We start from the raw sequence: 22,176 nt of genomic DNA on the forward strand, positions 1-22,176 counted from the left end.
AACAGGATCTACAACACTTTTTCTTTGTTACAATGCATGTTATACATTAGACTGAATTTTAAATAGATTGTAAAACACATCACCTTTCACTGGGGGAGAAGCTTCTTGAAGCATAACACATATGTGGACTACTGCAGACATTTTTCCAAATTAAAATGATTGGTTTTGAAAAGGGAAGAGCAGGATTAATTGCTTGAAGAAATTTCTTTGCATAGTCAGGTATATAAAGTAGAGGTGAAAGTCAGCTGAGTAGAATGTACTACAGGAAAGCATTTTTAAAAATCATTGTGTAAGCGGGATGTCAATCAGCGCACAACTCCTGGAAAACTATCTACTCTGTATGTAAGCTGGAACCACTATTCTTCAGTATGTAGATAGAAACCGCACGTTCTCAACCCTGTCTCCTTGCTAGGTAAGTGAAAGGCACTGAGCCAGAAAGCTTGTATATGAGAATATATTATGAAACCTAATTAGTGAGTTGGTTACATAGAAGCGAGTGGAAATTAAAGCTAGTTGAAAAATGAGAACTTCTTTTTGCAAAAAAAGAACTTGTTTCCATTTTGACATGTTCATAATGAACCCATTTTCAATTTTTTCCAAAAACATATAAAATATTGTCCATTTTTTGTTGTGCGAAAATCCAAAACTAAATTAATCACTGGAACTTTTTTCTAAATCTTGACTTTTCTTTTTAATTTATTCTCCAAGTTGCTAGTTCACTTCTGTTTAAAATCACTTCCATTATGATAGTATGCAGTTATCAGACATAGTGTCGCATCCAACACAAACTGTGTCTTTGGTTCGTTGTTGTGTGCTACTTAAGGACGGGAGAAGATCAATTCGTTCTAAGTGGCCTACTGCTCCAAAGTTCAAATGTTACCAAAAAACAAACAAAAGAAAAGTTTCCAGTGACATAAGACCAAATAAAAATTAATTTTGCTGGTTAGCTGGAAACGGCTTACTTGTTTAGTGGGCTGTGCGCTCTCTGCGAGCCTGCTGGGTTATACAGGCACAGATGGTAATTCTGAGAGGTGAATATCCCCTTACTTTCAACCATGCAGTGCTGAATTAGGCATTTCATCCAGCCTTCTTGCCCCTAATCCAGAGTAGGCTCTGATTTGGCCCATCACTATACAGTATGATTTTGGAACCTTTGAGGGTTATGATAGAAGATTCCTTTGAGTTATGGTGTCTCTTGACACCCAAACATGTGGGCGAGTTCTTTCTCAATTGCTTGAACATATCTCCCGAAGGACACATGATCCCCTTTTCCATCCCAGAGCTGCAAGGGAAGGCTTCCTGGCCAGAACTGACACCGTCCACTTCAAATGGAAACTGTAGCCTTTGGTTGCTGGGATTGGGCCATTACTCAGAACTTTGTATTTGGGGATTTTGCTAATTAGAGGCAGGGCTGCTAATAGTGCTTAATGTTAAGGTTGCCCAATACTTCCTGGTGTAAAACCCTGTATCAGTGACTTTGCCAAACTTTAATTGTTGTTTAATTGTAACTAGAGAGTTGTGAGCAGCTTCCCTTTGCTGACGTGCTCTGCCATTTTTCTCCTACCCTTTGTCTATTTAGACTGTTCGCTCTTCAAGGCGAACATGGCCTCATACTATGTGTTTGTGCAGTGCCCAGCACAGTGGGGCCTCATTATCGGTTAGATCCTCTACAGTCCACTGTATAATACATTATAATGGCTGTGCCTTTTCTTGGCTGACACACAATGTTTGTTCTTGTTGGCCAGGAAGAACCTCCGTTTTTGTTCCAGATGCTTCCTATAACAGGGAGGAACGGGGTAATGGCTGTCATAAAATGGCTTCCCTGCCTGACAGGGACAGGTCTGTCAGCCCAGCAACAAACAAAGCAGGATTAATATAGCCCCCAAAGTTAAACTGCTTTCAAATATCCACTGTGTTCAGGAGGTGGGTTCCTGCGGCTAGCATTAAGGAAAGCAGAAAAGCAAGCCTCCTCCAGCAACCCTGAAGGTCCATATGCTCTAACCCTGCCCAATGCACAAGCTTTTTTGATGTTTTTTGGTAAATACCTAACAATCAACCAAAGTGAACCAGCCAACTGCCTGAGGCCAAGATTGGAGCTTGTGTGTTCCACATATCACCCTTTTCTGCACTCTCTCAGCAGAAGCACGCCAGCTGAGTAGCTGGAGATGAAGCAATACTGTTACTTACCCATGTTGTAGGCAGCCTCTGCCTACAATTTGAAAAGAGAGCTGTAGCCACAGAACATGGAACTGTGTGTGTACGTTTTGAACCCACAAAGCCTTTTAGGATGTACACATTTTTCTTGAACATGTTCTTCCAGCTCTACCCCTCAGTGTGAAGTGAAACATTTCTGCGGTGGAGACCACTGAAAAGTGAAATCCCTGCCGAGAGCAGATTTGTGAGATGCTGCATGGAACTGTGGAGAACTGGCATTACAATCCATTGTCCCATTCTCACCCCCACCCCCAGGGAGAGATCTCCCAGGACCTGCAGAATCTCAGCGAAAAAGCTTTTCATCAGCCTTCTCTTTGTACAAGGTGGGTGTGAGATCGAAGGATAAGAAAAGCTCTGGTTAATTAGATCCAAATCCAAACACCAGTCTGAAATCTCAGAAAATAGTCATTGATGACAGAATCCTTTCTGGATTTGGCTGACCTAAATAACTGTCACCTGCAAATGTTGCTACCTCTCACTGTTCAACCCCTTTTCCAAATCATTAATAAATATATTGCACAATACTGGCCTAACAGGGAGATTTTGAAAAGACTAAGGGATTTAAGCACCCAAGTCCCATTTAATGTTACTGAGACTTGTGCCCCTTCATGGGCACAGTGCTCCTAAATTCTCACACTGTAAAAAATCTCCCCCCATAGGACCAATATTATGAAATATCTGAATGCATATATTGTGATTTAATAATTATTACATTTCATGCAGACACTTGGGACACTCATTGACTAATTCCTTACACATTGAAAATTGATCATTTATTCCTAATTTTCATTTTCTTTTGATCAATTTTGAACCCAAAGCTGAAGTTTACTTCTAGCCCCATGACAGCTCAATTCCCCAAAAAGCAGATTCTGAGGCTGTTTCCAAGTCCGAATAAATTACATCTTTTGATTCAACTTCATCCACTTGCTTATTGGCTACCTCAAAGAAGTCAAAGGAGGCTGGAGATGCAGGATTTCACTTTACCAAAGCCTGGCTAGTTTGCCTCTAACTCGGATATGTTGGGCCGGATTCGTAGATGGTGCATGTCAGTGTAGCTCCATTGGCTCTGCTGATTTCCACCAGCTGAGTTTCTGCTCCTTTATATTCCTGTAAGGGCTGAGCCCAGTCCCACGTGTCTAGAGTGAGATTCCCATAGCCGCGGGGGGCAGCCTGCCGGTCCCTGCGAGGGCGGCAGTCAGGCCGCCTTCGGCGGCATGCCTGCAGGAGGTCCACCGGTCCCGCGGATTCGGTGGCAATTCGGCGGCGGGTACGCTGAGGCCGCAGGACCGGCGGACCTCCCGCAGGCATGCCGCCGAAGGCAGCCTGCCTGCCGTGCTTGGGGCGGCAAAAAAGCTAGAGCCGCCCCTGCCCATCCCACAGGATTAGGCCACAAAGACCACAGGTCTCTCCACCTACTGCCATTTTGACGATTGATACAGCCTGGGCCATCCCGGCTTTCCTCTAGTATCGGGTTTGACTTGGGAGTGAGAGGCTTTTCTGGAGAGTCTGGAGGTTTTTAGTGTTGGCTGGCTCAGGTAGATTATCGCTCTTTGACTCTCTCAGGCTGCTGCCTAGCAGAATGAATTTATTTTTTGTTAGTGTTTGTGCTGCCTGGTGGCACTGGGTGGTGGTGGTTTTAATTGTCACAGCTCTCAAAGATATGCATGGATGTGGTTTCTTTAAAAGGTTCAGTCTAAATAAATACCATTAGCAGATGTTAGAGAGAGATTGCATAGTTCTGTTAGCTCCACCACTTCCTTCCTAAGAACTTGTTAGCCTTTTATTCATGAATACTGTCCTGTCCCAATGAACGCCTTGGTCTGGGTTTGAATTTGTGTTTGCACCACCTCTCATCTTTATAACCTCAAAAAAGAAGGTCTGGGGTGGCTATTGCCAACAGTGTTTGGGGAAGACTGATACAAAGGAGTTGTATAACTTCCCTGCAATGTCCTCATTCTCTCTGATTGCTCTGTGCGCTCACAGGTAATTCAGCAGATTCACTGACTGTCATATTTCCTACCTCCGGCATACGTAAAGAATAGCTTGTTTGTGTTGGGCCACTGAGATGTCAAATTCCCTCCTAATTTCCCTCTTACGTTTTGCCTGTCATCATTTATATGCCTTTCCCTTGTTTTCACTTGGACTGGATTCCCACTTTCTGAAGGATTCCTGTCTTGAAATGTCACTCATAATGAAGTTAAACTGAATTTAAGTGTATTGGTCCAGATCCTCAGCTCTTACAGAGCCCCATTTGGAGCAGCTGTGAGGGGAGGGGATTGTTTTAACCATCTCTGTGCTCCCCTCATCTCTATGCTGCTGGGAGATTGACCCAGCCTTCAGTGAAATGTAGAGCAGCCTCAGCGCTGCTCTAAATTACAACTGGGTGCAACAGGGATCATGAGAATAAAGAGCCACCTTCTTACCACTTCTACCAGGTGCTGTGGAGATGAGACAATGGTATAGGGCCAGTTATACTTGCTCTTGGCTACCTGGGGATTCCTCTGTGCATGCTGGGCTGGGTGGGGGGAAGGGTGCGTCCTCCCCTTTCCCTGCACAGCTGCAGGGGGCCAATTACCACAGACTGAAATCTGCAGCCTTTTGAAAAGTAGGTCCCTGCTACAGTAAAATTCCTATTATAGGGTCAGATTCTGAAGTCCTTATTGAAGCAACACGTCCACTGACTTCCAAGGGTACTTCAAGATTTGGCCCATAATACATGGACTGGTGTAAGAGAAATGAGCAGTGGGGGCAACTTGACTTTTACAGGGTTCCACTGTAATTCAGAATAATACCAGATGTTTCATTATGTATCAGCCAGCTATAAAACAGCTTCTTTGAGCCATTCAACAAAGACAGTTGACAAAAGAAAAAATTAATGTTGTGTCTTTGATCTCATGTTTTAAATTTGTCTTTTATAAATAGTGATGGTTTCTGGTTTAAAAACACTCTAACAATTTGTTAAATATGCAAATGTCTTAAGTTTCTTAGCAACAGAACAAATAAGTGTTTTTCTTCTAATACAATATGTATGCTAGTTTAGTAAGCACACAATAAGTTAATTAGGCTGCGGTTAGGTATTATTTGTAAATGTCATATTAGCATGCTGTTTTGTTTCTTTGTTGCAACCAAAAGCCTCAGACTTGCTGATGTCACTTATTGCATGTTGTTTTTTTCCCTCTCCTAGTTTTGAAATGAGTTTATTTTTTTAGCATACTTGTGGGCAGAATAATGATTTATTAAGTTGTGTGTTTATTATTGTTTTGCTTAGCTGTAATGTCTTGTTGTTTTTACATTGTTAGTAATGTCAGGGGCTTTACAATGAAATTCCTAGGAAAGTACACATTACACGTGTAGTAACGCTGCCGCGGTTTATGATGATTAATGCTGTTGCAATGAATACCAAATGAATTAATAATGTTGGGGCCACTTCGTTTTAAAACGTTGGCATTTATCTAACTGCTGTTCAGAGGGGGGAAGAAAAGGCTTGGCATCATACAAACAGAATAAAAATAGTATATTTACTGCCAACATCCTAGCTGCTTACGTCTTTTCAAACAGCTACGGCCAGCATTTAACCCCTTCATTTTCAAGTAGATTTGAGTGAATATTGGGAAGCCTTTCCTGTGGATGTTTGGATTTTGTTTTTTAATTATTGAACCATGTTTTCATCCTTTTCTGTTTAGATTTCCTGCAGTTATTTTGACAGCACTTTTTAATTGCACCAGTGTTTGGGGAGGAGGTTTTTATCCTGCGGAGCCAGGTATTGCATGCAAATACATGTGCCTGTCTGTGACTTCAGGTGTTCACAACCAATCGAGCATCTTCACGAGAAGATGGTGCAGTTTTTTCATGAGAATTGGAAATATTTAGACTAAATCTAGTTAAGTGAAGAATGATTTTCCAGCCAGCTACGTGATTTATCCACCCACAGCTTAACCTCACAACAGCTGTTTTGCACTCATCTGTCAGTAGAAAGCAGTCATGGAAGGTTCCTCCTTCAATGGGGAACTGTCAGGTGATGTAGGGTTGATGTAGTCACTCATAGGTGTAGTGTAGGGAGTACATCTAAGCAATAAGGGGCGTAGTTGGTTGGCCTCTGCTCCAGCTGATTTCCAATAGCTAAAACAATCCTGGAGGCTGTAGGTAGTTGAGTGTGAATTAGAGCAGTCTTGAGTTTGCATATAAGTTGGGCAAACCTACTTCTGCATTATCTGCATGTCTGGAAATGGGAGGATAGCTTTTCTTGGACTGAGTACTGAGCCCTTAAACTGGGATTGCCCGGGATGGAAATCCAGAGAAAAGATGGAGGTGCACAGTGTTTCTTCTTGCTTAGGGTGACCATATTTCCCAAAAAGGAAAATGGGACACCGCCTGTGGCTAGCCTGAGGCCCCCCTCTGCAGGGGGCCGGCCTGAGCCCTGTGGCCCCCACCCTGAATGCGGGGGGGGGGGTGTCAGCTGCTGGCCAGAACCGCTCACCCCCCATGCCCACATGGAGCCGGCCCGTGCTTCTGACCCGCCCCCCCCAGCCCATGTGGGGCCAGCCCAAGCTGCTCGCCTGGCTCAAGCTGCTCACCCATGCCCTCCCTCCCCTCACACAGGGTTGGCGTCACCCCCTGCACGTTCCTCCACGCCTCACTATGGGTCGCACACCACTTTTTTTTTTGCAAAGCTGGGCATTTGTCCCATTTGCTCTTGCCAATTGATGATCATCAGTTGGCAAGAGCAAACGGGACAAATGCCTAGTTTTGCCAAAAAAAGTCGGGCCAGCTGGGACAGGGCTTACAAAAGGGACTGTCCTGGCCAAAACGGGACATGTGGTTACCCTATATTGCTTCCGAATTGGCAGAGGCTGCACTAGGACTTCAAGGATGCCATTTGAGACACCATTTTGACATATGTGCTCTCTCTGAGCTAGGCAGAAAAATCTAGGCTGACCCTAGCAACCACTCTCAAGATTCACACTCTGTGATCTCCCCACACTCCCTAGGATTCAGGCACTAGCCAATTTGCACCTCTGAGGCTAGATTTAGTGATGCTCTGATTGTATATTTACAGAAGTGAAACAAGACCAAGGAGAGGCTCCTGCCAGGGTTCATAGTTATAGAACATCCTCTTCACTCCAGTCATCCTGTGCAGTGTGCAGCTCACGGGAATCCTTAGTGATTATGGTACCCTCGTAGGAAACGGGTCAGTTTTGCTGCTGTTACTGAAGATGTTCTCCTGCTTGCTGCGGGGCTTGATGAGTTTTTGCTGTTCCCTGCCTGACTCCATTCGACATCCTGTTACATTCACCACCTGGGCCATCTTATTTAATGCTAAACTATGTTGGCACCTGATTTACAGCTGCTCATTTTGGTTCACTTGCGGATCTGTGTGGATAAGGCCGTTCACTTCCCTAATAGAAACGTGGACCAGCAGTCATCCTAAACCCTGATCAACCCCTTGAAGTTTGCCCATCCCCCTATATACTTGTGTACCTGCTAATCTGTTCCAGGAGTTTCTATGGCCTCCATCAACATAGTATCTAAGCACTAATATCAGTCACTAAAATCTATAGGGAATGAAATAGTTTGTCAGCTTCCTGGGATGCACTAGTACATAAAGCTGAAAGCAGGCCAATGTATTTTGATTGAAAGGTGATTTAGCACAAGAGAAAGAGAGGGAAGAAATGATCAAAAGAATGATCACACCATTTAGTGACAATGTGCTTTTGTGTTTCCAGGTGAATGTGTCTGTTTCCTGCCTTCTGTCAATACTAGTATCATAATTCCTCAAGTGGTGCTTTTCCTCTACACGGTCATGACTGAAGGCCCTTACATGTTGTCTCTCTCCAAACAAACATGACTGACAGCACAAGCAGCCAATGAATGGTGTTGCTTGAGAGCCAGGCACATTTAGGAATAGAGCCAGTCCAATTTTTCATTATGAACAAGCAATATAGCCTCATGTCCCACTCACAAATGACACAAACTAGGTACCTTTTAGAGTGCACAGGGGCCGTTAGAGTGCTACCCAGTAGAGCACATCACAAATCATACCCCTCTGGAGCACTTTCCCACGTCGTGTAGACAAGCCCTAAGTTTTGGCCTGGCTGCCCGATCCCAAGAGTCCTTTCCAGCAGCCAGAGATTACTGGAATACTCTGACCACATCCCTTTTCCCATGGACACCACCCCATGTACGAGGAGCTAGGCATAGAGCCACGACATCAGCTTTATGTCACCCAGGGGATTCTCCTTACACAAAGATAATCCTGTGGACGGAGGATGGTTAGGACAGCTTTCTGGCTGTTCGCACCACCAGAGCTATGCAAAATAACCTAAAGCATAAGGAAGGATTGAGGTGCCGTTGTTCACGAGAAACACAAGAAACTGTGTATGTTTTCATGACTTACAGAAAGTATTTTGGAGACCGTTTTTCGTTTAGAAAATATATATCTAAATGAAATGGTGTTTTGTTCTGAATCTGACTGTGGAAAACATTGGCTTTGATTACAGTGTGCGATGGAAGAGCTGTAACTCCTACTGCACAAATCTGACCTATCTGGATACAGTTTGTCTGTAAATGCTGGTATTTTCCTTTTAAAATGTATTTTTGACTTGAATGCAATGGTAGTTTCAAAAACAGTTTTATGAATATTGAACAATTAACTGCGGCTAAAATGTTGTGTTTTAATTTAAAGAACTTCAGCATAACAGCAAAATATATTACATGAATTATTAGATAAGAAGAAACCTCAGTGGTCACCAAGGCTGGGTTCCTGCATCACACAGAGCAGAGAATTTCATCCAGTGACTTCTGCCTCCATTAACTAGTAGTTAAATTGGAGAATCTTTTAGAAAGACATTCAGTCATGATGTAAAGATTTCAAGTGATGGAGAATTTACCACATTCTTGGTAATCTGATCCCATGGTTAATTATCCTCAGTGAGGATTTTTTTTTCTTTTGTACAACTGAAGGCCTAGTTTGTTCGTTTGTTTCTTTTAAAAAAAAGATTAGTCAGAGTGCAATGCACAAGCACACGAGCACAATTGTGTGCCTGCTTGTATGCTCCATTATAGTGAATGCACAGGAAAATCGGGCCTTTGCACTTTCTAGTTACCAGACATTGTGTCTCGCCATGTATGCACACAAATAGTCACGTGGTATTTGCACATATAAATGAGGTGCACAATTGCACACACGTTTGAGTAATATCCTAGGATTCTAGCCGCATGAGAATCAAGCTGTGTAATACACTATAATCCTCAAGCTCATTGAGGTTATGTCTGTACTGGAATCAGGAGGTGTCATTGCAGCATGTAAGAATGTAAGAATTGCCACACTGTGTCAGACAAAAGGTCCATCTAGCCCAGTGTCCTGTCTTCTGATAGTGGTCAATGCCAGGTGCTTCAGAGGGAATGAATAGAACAGGTAATTATCAAGTGATCCATCCCCTGTCACCTATTCCCAGCTTCTGTCAAGCACAGGCTAGGGACACCATCCCTGCCCATCCTAATAGCCATGTGTGATTGCTGCATGGGCTAACCCCCATCCCCTTCCCGGACCTTGGGTACGTCATTGAGTAGCAGCTGCAACATTATTACTGTTGTAACTCGAGCTAGCTTTCATCAAAGCTAGCCTCAGGTACGTCTATGCATGCTGCAATCATACCCCCTATTGCAATGTAGAAATACCCTTAGGACCCCATAACCTGAGTGTCATCTTCAACTCAGACCTCTCACTAAGGCTTTATCTACACTTTCACTTTTGTCTATTAGAGGTGTGAAAAAACACACCCCTGACCAACGTAAGTTTCACCGACAGAGGCACTGTGGACAGTGCTATGTCAGCGGGAGAAAGTCTTCCGCCAGCATAGCTACCGTTGCTCATTGGAGGTGGTTTAATTATGCCAGCAGGAAAGCGCTCTCCCATCAGCATAGAGCAGCTACACAGGAGACCTTAGAGTGGTGCAGCTGAAGCGGTACAGCTGTGCCGCTGTAAGATCCATAGTTCAGACATAGCCTCATGTGAGACTATGTCTAAGGGCTTGTCTTCACTACCCGCCTGGATCGACGGGTAGAAATTGATCTCTCGGGGATTGATTTATCGTGTCTCGTCGGGACGCGATAATCGATCCCTGAATCGATGCACGTACTTCACCAGCCCAGGTAGGAGTAAGCACTGTCGATGTGGGAGCCGTGGCGGTCAATTTGCCGCCGTCCTCACAGCGGGGTAAGTCGGATCAGATACGTCGAATTCAGCTACGCTATTCCCGTAGCTGAATTTGCGTATCTGAAATCGATCTCCCCCCCGTAGTGTAGACGTAGCCTTAGTCTTGCATACTCTTTCTGCTTAGTATCTCTAAGATACCGACTTTGTTTTCTCTTCACACAACTAAAATGCTTGTCCAAGCCCTCATCATCTCATGTCTTGATTATTGCGACATCCTTTTCTGTGGCCTGGACAAATGCAGTCTTGCCCCACTCCTATCCATTCAGAATGCTGCTGCAAAGATCATTTCCTAGCCTGTTCCTTGGACCATATCATCCATCTCTTTGCATCCTTCCACTGGCTCCCCTTTTTCTATCACCTCAAGCATAAACTACTTGTCTTCACCTTCAAGGTTCTTCCCAGCCTCTCCCCACGTTACATCTGATCTCTCATTTGGTATTGAGAAGTCGACTCAAACTTTTAATCAGCTCATGTCGTCAGCCTCCATCGCCCACCTGTTAAATGTTCGTACCTTGCTACTTTTTCCCATTCTGCTCCTTACAGTTGGGATGAGCTTCATGTAAACATCTGAAAAACTACCTCATTATCCTCCTTCAAAACTCCCCTTTGCCATTATAACTTGACAAGGCCACTAGTATGCTGAGACCACAGCCTGTCATGCTGACCAGCATTGTCTCCTTGTTTCCTTGTGCTTTCCAGCTGTCTGTCTATGAATCTGTTGTCTCCTGTTTCTTAATGTGATTGGAAGCTCTTTGAGGCAGGGCCAGTGTCTAGTTCTGTGTTCTGATAGCACCTAATATAATGGGGGCCATGACTAGTCTCCTAAGCGCTACCACAGTGCAAATAATAAAGAATAAACAATTCAGGAGAGTTGCAGATCATCATAGGCTGTAGTTTAACAGGGAAGCCTTAAGCAGAAAGCATTATCATATTTTTCCTTGGTACGCAAAGTCTGTCTAACTTGCTGCTTAAGTTAGCTGGGTTTTGATTTACTTTTGTTACATTGGTTGCAGAGGAACAAAAGTTTTACAGCATGTGCTCATTAAATTCAGATAAACATTGAGGAAGTGCTATATATGCTAATTAAGAGATAGTGTTAATGAAATAGAATGTTCTCACAGGATTACGGTTCTCCAGCTGCTACCAAAAAAATGTTGGGCATAACGAAAATAAATGTTAGAGGTGAAGCTGTGTTTAGTTTCAAACCAGGAAACACTGATTCTGGGACATGGTATTACAGTGATTTTATGTTTATTATGCTAAATGATGGATGGTGATAGAATCATTTTGTCTGATGGATGTTAGTGCAGAGTGAAGATACTAACTGCACTATTGTTGACTTGCTCCATTCTGATTGGCTGAAACAGACAAAGGTCTGTTTCATAAGCCAATCAGAGACAGTATTTTCCATAAAAGAACAGTTTGTTTAAAACAGTACTGTATTTTTATGAATAAATTGGATTCTGCTTACAGCATTGTTATTAACTTGCTGTATTCTGACTGGCTTAGAGAAGAGATTATTGTGGTGCTTGAACAAATCAGAACCCAAAATATCCACACACATACTGAGTTTTAATAAAAACACGGTGATTGAAGTGCACAAAAATTCTGCCCACAGTTACACCAGGTGCAACCTCATTGATTTCCGTGGATTTGCATTGGTTAAAAAGCAATTTTTGCAACTTAAAGCAATCAGAAATCAGCTTAGCGTACAGACTTTCTGGACCAAAATAAGGCCCAAGAGACTGAATGCTAAGCTGATTTCTGATTGCTTTAATTTTTAAAAACTTTTATCAAAGATTAATGGTCAATTATCTAGCAATCTGATTTTCTGGTATGAATTCCATTTGCATAATTTCATAGACACTTAAAATATGACCAGACTCTTAAGTAATCATTTTAAAATGGGGTCAGGCCTGTCTTTACTATGACTGAAAACTGGCCACAACCCATGTAAATATGTACTATCACTACTATAGCTAAGGATATTTTTAACAGGCTGTTGTTTGAGCAGTAAACAATGCAAATCATTTCTGTTCTCTTAATGGCTGACTATAACGCCAGGGCTAATGCTCGAGAATATGAATTCAAAACTTTATTTCCTCAGGTTGTCTCTTTTATGTGTTTAAGGTTGACTTTTTCCACAGATGTGCCAGCAATCTCACTTACTAGTATAGTGGTAAAATGTGCACACAAAAGGGGCATGAACATAATTTTACCCAATTCAAGTAAAACCTGTTAAAAATTCAAGTAAATATTTGCAAGAAATATTTTGCTGTATTCTCCCACAATAATAATCTTTACCTGTGGAGTATAGCTGTGTGGAGAACAGTTTTTTCTGTCCCACTAAAATTTTCCTGTTCTGAAACTGATCTTTCAGGTATTTTTGTGGAAAAACAAGGAGGTGACCCATCCCAGAATAGCCAAGAGCCTGGTGGTCAGGGTACTTGCCTTGGATGTAGGAAGCCTAAGTTCAAGTCCTTGTCATCCGTTTGGAGCAGGGCCTTGAACCTGAATTTCCTACCCGAGTTCCCCAGGTCTAAGTGGTATGCCCAGCCAGACCCTACAGGCTATTGGCTACTGTGCAGTGAGTGTGTCTATGGTTTTGACAAGAAATTCTACCCTGGATGTGACACACCTTCCCAATGAAAGTATCATCAACACCAACCCTTTGCTGATGAAAATCTGTTTTATTGAAAAATTCCCAACCAGCTCTACTGTGAAGTCCTAAATTATGTTTGTAACATACTCTGAAAGGTCCTTTAAGTGAAAAATATCTCCCAGAAAGATGGAGACATGGTTGAAGAAAGTCTGTATTTTCAAAGGGCAACCAATAATATTCTTCTTCACAGATTTTTAAGACCAGAAGAGACTATTATATCATCTAGTGTTACCTCCTGCATGACACAAATGATTCCATTTCATCCAGCTACAAATGTACTTGTTTTTGACAAAAGAATATCTTCCAGAAAGGCATCCAGCCTTGAGATCAAGAGATGGAGAAACTGCCACTTCCCTGGATAGCTTGTTCCAATAGTTAATTACTCGTGCTGTTGGAAATTTGTGCCTTGTTTTTTTCACTTCAGATTGCCTGGTGTTAACTTCCAGTCACTGGCTATTTGTTATACTTTTCACAATTATATTAGAGACCTTTAGTACCTGATATTTTCTCCCTGTAAAGGTCCTAAAGCACTGTACTCAATCACCTTTCAGTAAAAACACAAAAACATCTATTGGGTCAGATAAGTGGTGCATCTAGTCCAGTATCCTGTCTTCCAACAGTGGTCATCACCAGATGCTTCAAAGGCAGTAAACAGAACAGGGCAATTTATCAAATGATAAATTCTAGCTTCTACAGTCAGAGGTTTAGGGATGCCCAGAGCATGGGGTTGCATCCCTGACCATCTTGGCTAAAGACACTTCTGTCACTTACCTCTGTGATACAGCTGTGTCGGTATGCTATTTTATGGTTAGATGGTGTCTAGCTGCCCATTTCCCCTGCGATGTAACTTCAAACCCATGTCCTCTTTCTTCCTTTTAATCTTTTACCTGTTCTTTAGCTTGCACTTATTCTTTCTAAGAGAGTTCTGTGAGCCAGGCTTCAGATTATGACCAGGGGTTCCTTTCTCAGAAAAAGACAGAATACTCTGTCAAGGTACTATCCCTCTCTTCCATCTCAGTATAGTGCTGTCACACCAGCATCTAGGTCTGTCTTGGAAGGGTCTATATAAACAGTTCCAGAATGGTTGTTTTTAATTATACCAACGTAGTGTGTTAACTTCCAGCTTTGTTCATTACAGACATCTCCTTTATGGTTCTGTGGCCTGTTTTTGATCCCAAAGTGTGGGGCCCTGTGGGTTTTCCAGTTGGGAGTAGAAATTAGTGGTAGTCAGATATTTCTCTGATGCAATATTGTTCACATACAAAGAAGGTACAAAGTGTTGTGTCTCTGAAGGAATCAAATAGCAGGCAACAGGTTCTTCTGCTCAGAGCACCAAGAACACTCTTTTCAGCCTGTAGCCCTGACACACAAACCTCTTCCCAGGTTTCTTCCATGTTTCTTCAGTCACATGCTTTTAGCTGCCTCCCTCACGCCCTCTGTTCTTGTCTGACCTCAATTTCTGAGAGTTCTCTCTTCCCACAAACAGGCACTCACGTTGAATACAATATTCTGCCAAATGCTCCTGGCCAGGTTCACACACCTTCTGTCTTAAGTGGGGCTTATGCTTTCAGTTATGTTAACTGAATGGTGGGTTCACACCTGCCAGCCTCAACGGGGTTTTAACTCAACCCATAACTAGGTTGTGTCCTGTTCATTACAGGTGTAAAGAGACTTCTCCAGGGCTGTCTCTCATCTTCTAAATCTTTCTAAAGGTTTCTTCATTTACATGCAAACTTTTCAAGGAAGTAATTGGAAATGTGCATAACTCTCCTGGCCTATTTTTCTTTGATCCATAAATCCTGTTAAATTACCTGTCCTCGAAGATCCTGGATATATGCAATTTTTTCCCTTTCTTCTGCTGTTTTTATAGGTCATTGTGCTCATTACCTACCCAACCCATAAATGAGTGACGCAGAGGCATAGAGAAATAGGTCACGATACAGCTTACATCTCAGAAAAAGGTACACTTCTACTTTGGGGTTTTGCTTTGTTTCTTAAAAAAAAAAAAAAAGTCCTAGTTCTTTGTGTTAACCAGGGCGAGCAGCCAAAATCCCCAACATTGCACAGCTTAGTGCTAGAAGATCCCACATCCCCCAAGTCCCACAACAGCACTCTGCAAATAATACAGAATAAATTGGCTCCAAATCCAGGTAGAAAACAAAGAAAGGATTCCTAGAAGAAACGAAGTCAATTGAAAGAAAGAGTAAAACAGTTGTTTTCTGGTTATCAGAAAAGATAAGCAACATTTTTTCCCCCTAAAAGCAGAAAACTCTGCATTCTCTCACTCCTTCCCACCTGGGAGCCACTTATAGAGCTCTCTTCTGATTGTCTTCATTTCTTTTTGTATTGTTTTTGCGGCATCTCTTGCGAGGGGATTTTCTGTGCAGCAACATTGCTTTGTATTCCATTCCTCCAAAAGCATGAGCCTAGAGAGAGAAATTCCTTATGGGAAAAGTCCCATAGAATTGAAAATAACTTTTCTATTAAAATTCTATCAGATGGTTGACAAATCTGCTAGAAAAGTATAACCCTTCTATAGAATTACATAGGACTGCCAAAAACCCAATAGATTTTCAGAGTAATTTCTATAAGTCCCTGTTGGCTTCACTTTCAACTAAATTCTACAGGACTTTCTGTAAAGGGGGAAAGGGGTTATATGACCCGAATCCCAAACATCTTGAATTTTGGGGCATTCAGAGACAAATTCTGGAATTGTATGATGGTTCTGTTCCTAGGCAGGGCTCTCACAAGAGTCTGTTTTGATCCTGGCATAATTCTTCCACAGAAGAAGTCATGTTGTGTGAACCAAACCAAAGAAGGAGGTTGTATTAATAAGGGGTGGGTGATAGGTAGACAAAAGAAATTACCTTATTATACAGGCACTGGAAGACAGGGGCATCCAAATTATTAACAATTAGCACTTGATTATTTATTATAAACTTGCACTGGGTTTAGACAAACCAGTGCCAATCCCTGAGTGAACACTCAGGGCTTCTCAGAGAAACAGTCATAAGTGGTTTTTTTTAATATGGATGGAACAACATATTTTCCGCTAACTTTGTTCTTGGAAATGGCTGAGCTATTTTGGTTGAACTTTCCAAAAAAAAAAAAATCAACCTGGGGCAGACACCCAGTATGGGAAATTTCAGCCCAAATGGTTAAAATGTGGCAGTTATAAGTAACTGAAAAACAGGGTCTTGTAATGGAAAGTGTTGGGCAACCTTAATATGTGGTGCTACCAGCTGAGCCATCATAAATAAACATCTCAGTCATTTCATCTGGATAATTCTGAACAAGAAGGGCGTGAGACAATGATAGATTAACTCACCATAATTTTTTATTTGCTCAGAGTAGGTTTGTGATGGGTCCTGTAGCCTAGTGGATAGGGCATTGGACTGAAAGTCAGGAGACAGGGGGTTTATTCCCTGTTCTGCCACTGGGCTGTTGGTTGTCCTTGAAAGTTCACTTTGTCTTTCTGTGTCCTAGTCCCTCTATTTGTAAAAGAGGAATAACAATACTTGTTACCACCTTCACAAAATGTTTTGCTATCTATGGGTGAAAAGTGTTTTACAAGAGCTGGGTATTATTATTAATTATTGTTGTTATTATTTTATTATGTGAATTAAATTTAATTTGAAAATCCTCCCCCCCCCCATCACCCACCAAAAAACAGCCTCAATTTAAAGCTGGGAATAAACAAAAGCGTGGGTTCTGGTTGGTGGTTGCTTGTATGTTTTTTAATTGCTTCTCTATAAGCAGTCATGCACTTCTGTGCGTACTCAGTTTGCACGTGCAAAAATCCTCATGCATGTGCCCAAGTCAGAGGTGCATGTACATGAATATATGTGCATGCATATACCCGGCTCACATATATTCATTGGGGGTTTTGTGCAGTTTTAGAAAATAAGGTAAAGTAAAATACAGCTGTAGAATATTTTTTCTATAATGTTTTAAAAATGTCATGTGACAAAAATATTTTAGGCCATGTGATGTGTTGATACTTACTTATACCCTTGTTCATAAACAATTGTTCATGGCTCTTCCTTCCATATGAAAGGCTTCACAGTTCTTGGAATTTATGAATGGGCAAATTGGTATTTGATTGATTTTGAATGATTAATGATAATTCACATTTTAACTTTGGGTCATTCTGTACCACACAAGTGTCATATGTCAAGAGTCAAACTCTTGTAAGGAGAGTGAGTAAACACTAAAGACCCTTTCAAAAGTGCATCAGATGAATGTAGTATGTGGAATGAAAGTTGAATACAGTTATGTCTATAAATATTTAGAGGGTGAAAGCTGTTCCCAGCTTGATATGTGGGGGAATGCATGCAACATCCATCAGTGTTAATGGGAATTGCCCATGCAATTCCCTTGTGTTCTGCTGAAGAATAGATTTTTGTCTGTTTCTCATGTGTGAAAATATTCTGGCCTGTGCGCTAGTAAAAGATGGACAGCAAAGTACAATAATAAGCGGTAAATGGGAATATCAAGTTGGTTTTGTTGCTAAGTCATTGTGTTTGAGAAGAAAAAAGTATCATTTATCACTGTAGGAAACAGGTTTACCAATTCATAAAACCCAGCTCTGCAGTTCTATTACACTCATGTGTCATAGCAAATGGCCCCTTTACTCTGTAATGTATTAACTAGGACTCCCCTCTATACACATTTCCTCTAGGCTGTGAAACCGGACTCAGAATTACCAGTGTGCAACTTAATCCACTGTGAGCCACCGGGGAGGGGGGGAAATGTAGGGATTTTGCTAGCTTCTTGTGAAATGCGATGAGAAGGCAGATGCTGTACTTTCTATCCATTCTACATAGGTTGCAATCCAATAGCGGGATTCTGACTAATGTCCGTCACCAACAAATGGTACAGCACAACATTATTACCAGTTAGATGTGCAAGTCCGTAAAGGTAAACTCAGTAGCTGCGATTTAAGGAAGAGTGGATATGCTGGAATAGTTAGTGGTTGATTTTTATCATAATTTAATCTTTTAGGGTCTGATTTTCACAGTTGCATGTGCATGTAAGATGCATGTTTAGTTGTGTTTCTGATTATGTGTCTAATTGGCCTGATTGGTGCAGGCAATCACGGTAATTTTACATAGGAAGAAAAGCAAAAGCATGCAGTCCCACGTGAACCCTTGAAAAAATAAGGCCTTTGGTGGTTTAAGGCCTGATACAGCTCCCACTGATGTCAGTAGGAATACTTCCATTGACTTTAATGGGATGTGGGTAAGGCTGTTGCCAAGGCCAGATTTCTACCTTATGTGCACCTAGGCACAGCATCTACAGGACCTCCCTGACTACAGCTGACCTTTGTGTTTTCCGTAAAAAATGGAATGAAAAGGAACATAAACACAGCCCCCCTGGGAAGGTACAAGACCCTCTGCCACAAATGGCGCTCCCAGTCCGAGCTGGGGCGCAGTCCACCCACCCCAGGTGAGGTGCCAGGTGGGGGACTGTACCAATTCCAAAGATGAGCGGTCCCTGGGTGTCTTCCTCCCCCACTCCCCGCAGCCCGGCATGGCAGCTGCATTCCAGCTCTGCCCATGCAAGTAAATGGGGCACCAGCCACACCTCTCCCTCCCCAGTACAGGGTGGAGGCAGCGGGGCGGCTGAGATTGGGAAAGGGCTGGGGGACTCCCAGCACCTTCAGCAGTTGCTCCACCCAGCCGCGGATCACCGTCCCCCCAGGCAGGCTGACTTGGACGCTTACCCTGCTCCAGCCCCACACGCTGGGCGGCCACCAACCCGCACCAAGAGGCAGCTGCCCGCAGGGGAGCTGTATGTATTGACTTTAACTTTTAGGCGCCCCTAGAATGCTGGTATCCCTAGTCACATGCCTACTGAGCCTAACTGGAAATCTGGCCTGGCTGTTGCAGGGGAAGAGAAGAGTTTTGAAGTTAAGGCACAGAGCGTATGTCTAAGAGGTCTGGGTTCTGTTCTGACCCCTTCCACAGATTTCTGTTGTGACCTTGGACAAGTCACTTAATCTCTCTTTACTTCAGTCATCTATAAAATGGGTATATTAATGTTTAATTATCTCACAGCAGTGTTATCATTCATACTGGACTAAACTGTGGCTAATTTTTATGGAGCCATGTAGTAAGTAAGGAACCTTTTCACTTTTTGTGGCTTGCTTAAGAAGCTGCTCAGAATCTTAAACCCAGAGCTCCAAGGAGCACACGGGGAGTGGGTATAAACAGTTCTAACAGTCTGTCTTAGTGTGACGGGATCTATGTAACTTATATATTGCCTCTGAATTTGACTCTGCGTTTAAAGAGATCTAAGGTGGCATAACATAGACATTGAGGTGATCAAGTATTTGCCTCTATATTTGACTTTGTGGGAGAGGATTCTTTAAGTGGACATCTGGGGATTATGTGACTTGAACTATATGAAAAAAGCAAACATCTCAGCTTCAAATTTTAAAACAAAACCCTATTAAAACAAACCACTACATTGAACCTGCCATTCTCCCCTGGGACACAGGATGAGAGAACAAACCATGGGTGACAGATGTTACTCACATTGCTTACTGCACTACTAGAAGGTGATCCGATACTACTGTGAAGGTGGTATAAGAACTTAGATAGAAAAGAACCTTGAAAATGTACGAGGAAAAACTGCATTGAAGGTTTTGGTGACATCCAGCTAGTGCGAGGAAAATACTCCCAATTTCAACTACTCTTTTCTCATCAGAGATATTATGCAGGAAACTCTGCACTTTATGAAAGCTTTGCAAACTCCAAAAGAGGGCAGATTTCAAGTGTTTTCAATTTCACAATCAAATAATTCACATGGTTCCAACCTTGCAACCAGTATCACATGTTTTGTCTGGCATCTGTGCCTGACTGGTTTGCCTGTTCACAAAGTGGGGTGAACAACGAGTTTATAATAGTAAAAATACACTGCAAAAGAGAGTTCTTCACACTAAACATTATGGATCACAGGTGGCCCTATGCAAAGGGAGCATGGACAGGGTCTGGTTCGGCCAAAACCAAGACATTGCTTGTGTTCTGCTTATCCCTGGCTTTTAGAATGGCTACTCTAAATTGCACTGAGGATCGGTCCAGTCCACAGCTAGTCCCGGGACTGGCATTGGAAAAGTGACATGAAACCACCTTTGTTCCACCCTTTCTGCAATCTGCACTAAGCTCAGCTCAGCTGGATCTGAGAATAAGGCCCAAATTACAACATTAAAATTAAGTGTGATTCATGTATCAAGTACAATCTATTAGCATTTATTATATTTTTAGCTCAGGTTTGTAAATGGATATAAAGAAAGAGAGGTTATATTATCACTGTAATTGAGAGGAAACAGAAAATCTTTTTCATTTCCTGTTTAGACACCTGTGGCCTGGGTCAGACAGGATTTTATGTCAAAGTTCAGGGAGAAGGGTAATAATGTATGTTAAATTCTTGAATCCTACAAATGCTGAAAAATCTTATTGGCCGTTGATTTTTCTATAGGTAATTTATAAGTTTTAAATCACAAAAATTCCCCATCAGGTAATTAGACCTGTGTATTTCTAAATAAATAAATAAATACAATTTGAGGACACACTGAAAGTGGGGGGTAGGGGAGAAGAAAGGGAAGATGAGCTGTCTGCTAGTCAACCACTGGGGAGACAGATTAAAACCTTGCTTTGAAAATCTACCATTTCAACAGATGAGGTGACCATTACAGTGTTATCCAAATTAATCTGAATGCTGATGATTTGTATAAGTACTTGGAATAAGGGTATCTGATAATATATGGGAATGGTTTGGAGGAATTGCTTTCCCCGCCCCCCCCCCATGTGTTACTTTGTACTTGTCTATGTCAAATTTCACCTACCGTTGTCCTATCCAATTTCCTAGTTCTGTTAGGTTTTTATGGATCCTTATCCTCCCTAGTCTTGACAACTGCAACAAAAGAAAAGATTGAATCTTCACTGCTACAGAGGAGGTTTGGTCTTCAGTGGTAGAAAATGCTGCTGAATTTCTGATCCCCTACAGAAAATGCCCTATCAGAATCTCCACTTCCTTTAAATTGCAGAGGGACTAGTCCAGCTACCTCTGGTGCTCACGCCTTTAGGTGTATATCTGAGTGCAAAACTGAGCCCTTTGTTTTTTTTCTTGCCATTAGGACATTATATACACCTCTACCCCGATAGAACGCTGTCCTCAGGAGCCAAAAAATCTTACCGCGTTATAGGTGAAACCACGTTATATCGAACTTGCTTTGATCCGCCGGAGTGTGCAGCCCCGCCCCCCCGGAGCGCTGCCTTACCGCGTTATATCCGAATTCGTGTTATATCGGGTAGAGGTGTACTATCAAAGGGGATAACTGGAACAGACTGTAAATATGCTACTTGAGAGACAAAAGGGCGAAATGCCTTTGGAAAGGCCAGGCTCCAATCCCAGGGTCAGCGGAGTGCACTGAATCCCAAACTGAGGAATCTTCTATTTCCATTTGTGCTTATGTTAAATTCATGTTGTTGTTTTTTAAACCTCATCCCTTGATGGAAATGACCTGTTTGCTAAATCATTCCATTGCCTTGCATGTTCCTACCAATCCTGTGCTACAATACACAAGCCACTGTTGTCGACCCCATAGTCATGGAAAGTTATAGTACATCATATTTCCCATGCAAAATGACAGCATGTTTGGATTCTAGGTGATCTGACACTTCAGAGATTATTGTGTGATCTCTGGTATTGTGAAAAGCACAGCAGGCTTGATTCTCATCTCATGCTTGTATAAATCACTGAAATCAATGTAGTAACACCAGGAGAAGACTGGTGTATGCATGTCCGGTTTGCTGGTGGTTATCTGTAGCATTTTAGCCTATATTGGCTATTGATGTTGTGAAGGCCAAGACTGTGACAGGGTTTAAAAAATAACTAGATAACTTCATGGAAGATAGATCCGTCAATCGTTATTAGCTAGGATGAGCAGGGATGGTGTCCCTAGCCTCTGTTTGCCAGGGGATGGATTGCTTGATGATTACCTGTTCTGTTCATTTTCCCTGGCATTGGCTGCTGTCGGAAGACAGGATACTGGGCTAGATGGACCTTTGGTCTACCCAGT

At 42.3% G+C, this 22,176-nt stretch overlaps 1 long non-coding RNA gene across 2 annotated transcripts in view; it reads left to right on the forward strand.

The window, feature by feature from the left end:
- The window catches only part of LOC135975597 (uncharacterized), a 182,507-nt gene that overhangs the window by 12,701 nt on the left and 147,630 nt on the right, over window positions 1-22,176 (forward strand). The window contains exon 2 of one of the 2 annotated variants that reach the window (XR_010592530.1): window positions 14,962-15,052. The exons of the other annotated variant lie outside the window; for it this stretch is intronic. This is a non-coding gene — a long non-coding RNA (uncharacterized LOC135975597). The remainder of the gene's footprint in view (window positions 1-14,961; window positions 15,053-22,176) is intronic. 2 annotated transcript variants of the gene reach the window in all.

The sequence above is a fragment of the Chrysemys picta genome, chromosome 14, assembly GCF_011386835.1.
Source record: "Chrysemys picta bellii isolate R12L10 chromosome 14, ASM1138683v2, whole genome shotgun sequence".
NCBI lineage: Eukaryota > Metazoa > Chordata > Testudines > Emydidae > Chrysemys > Chrysemys picta.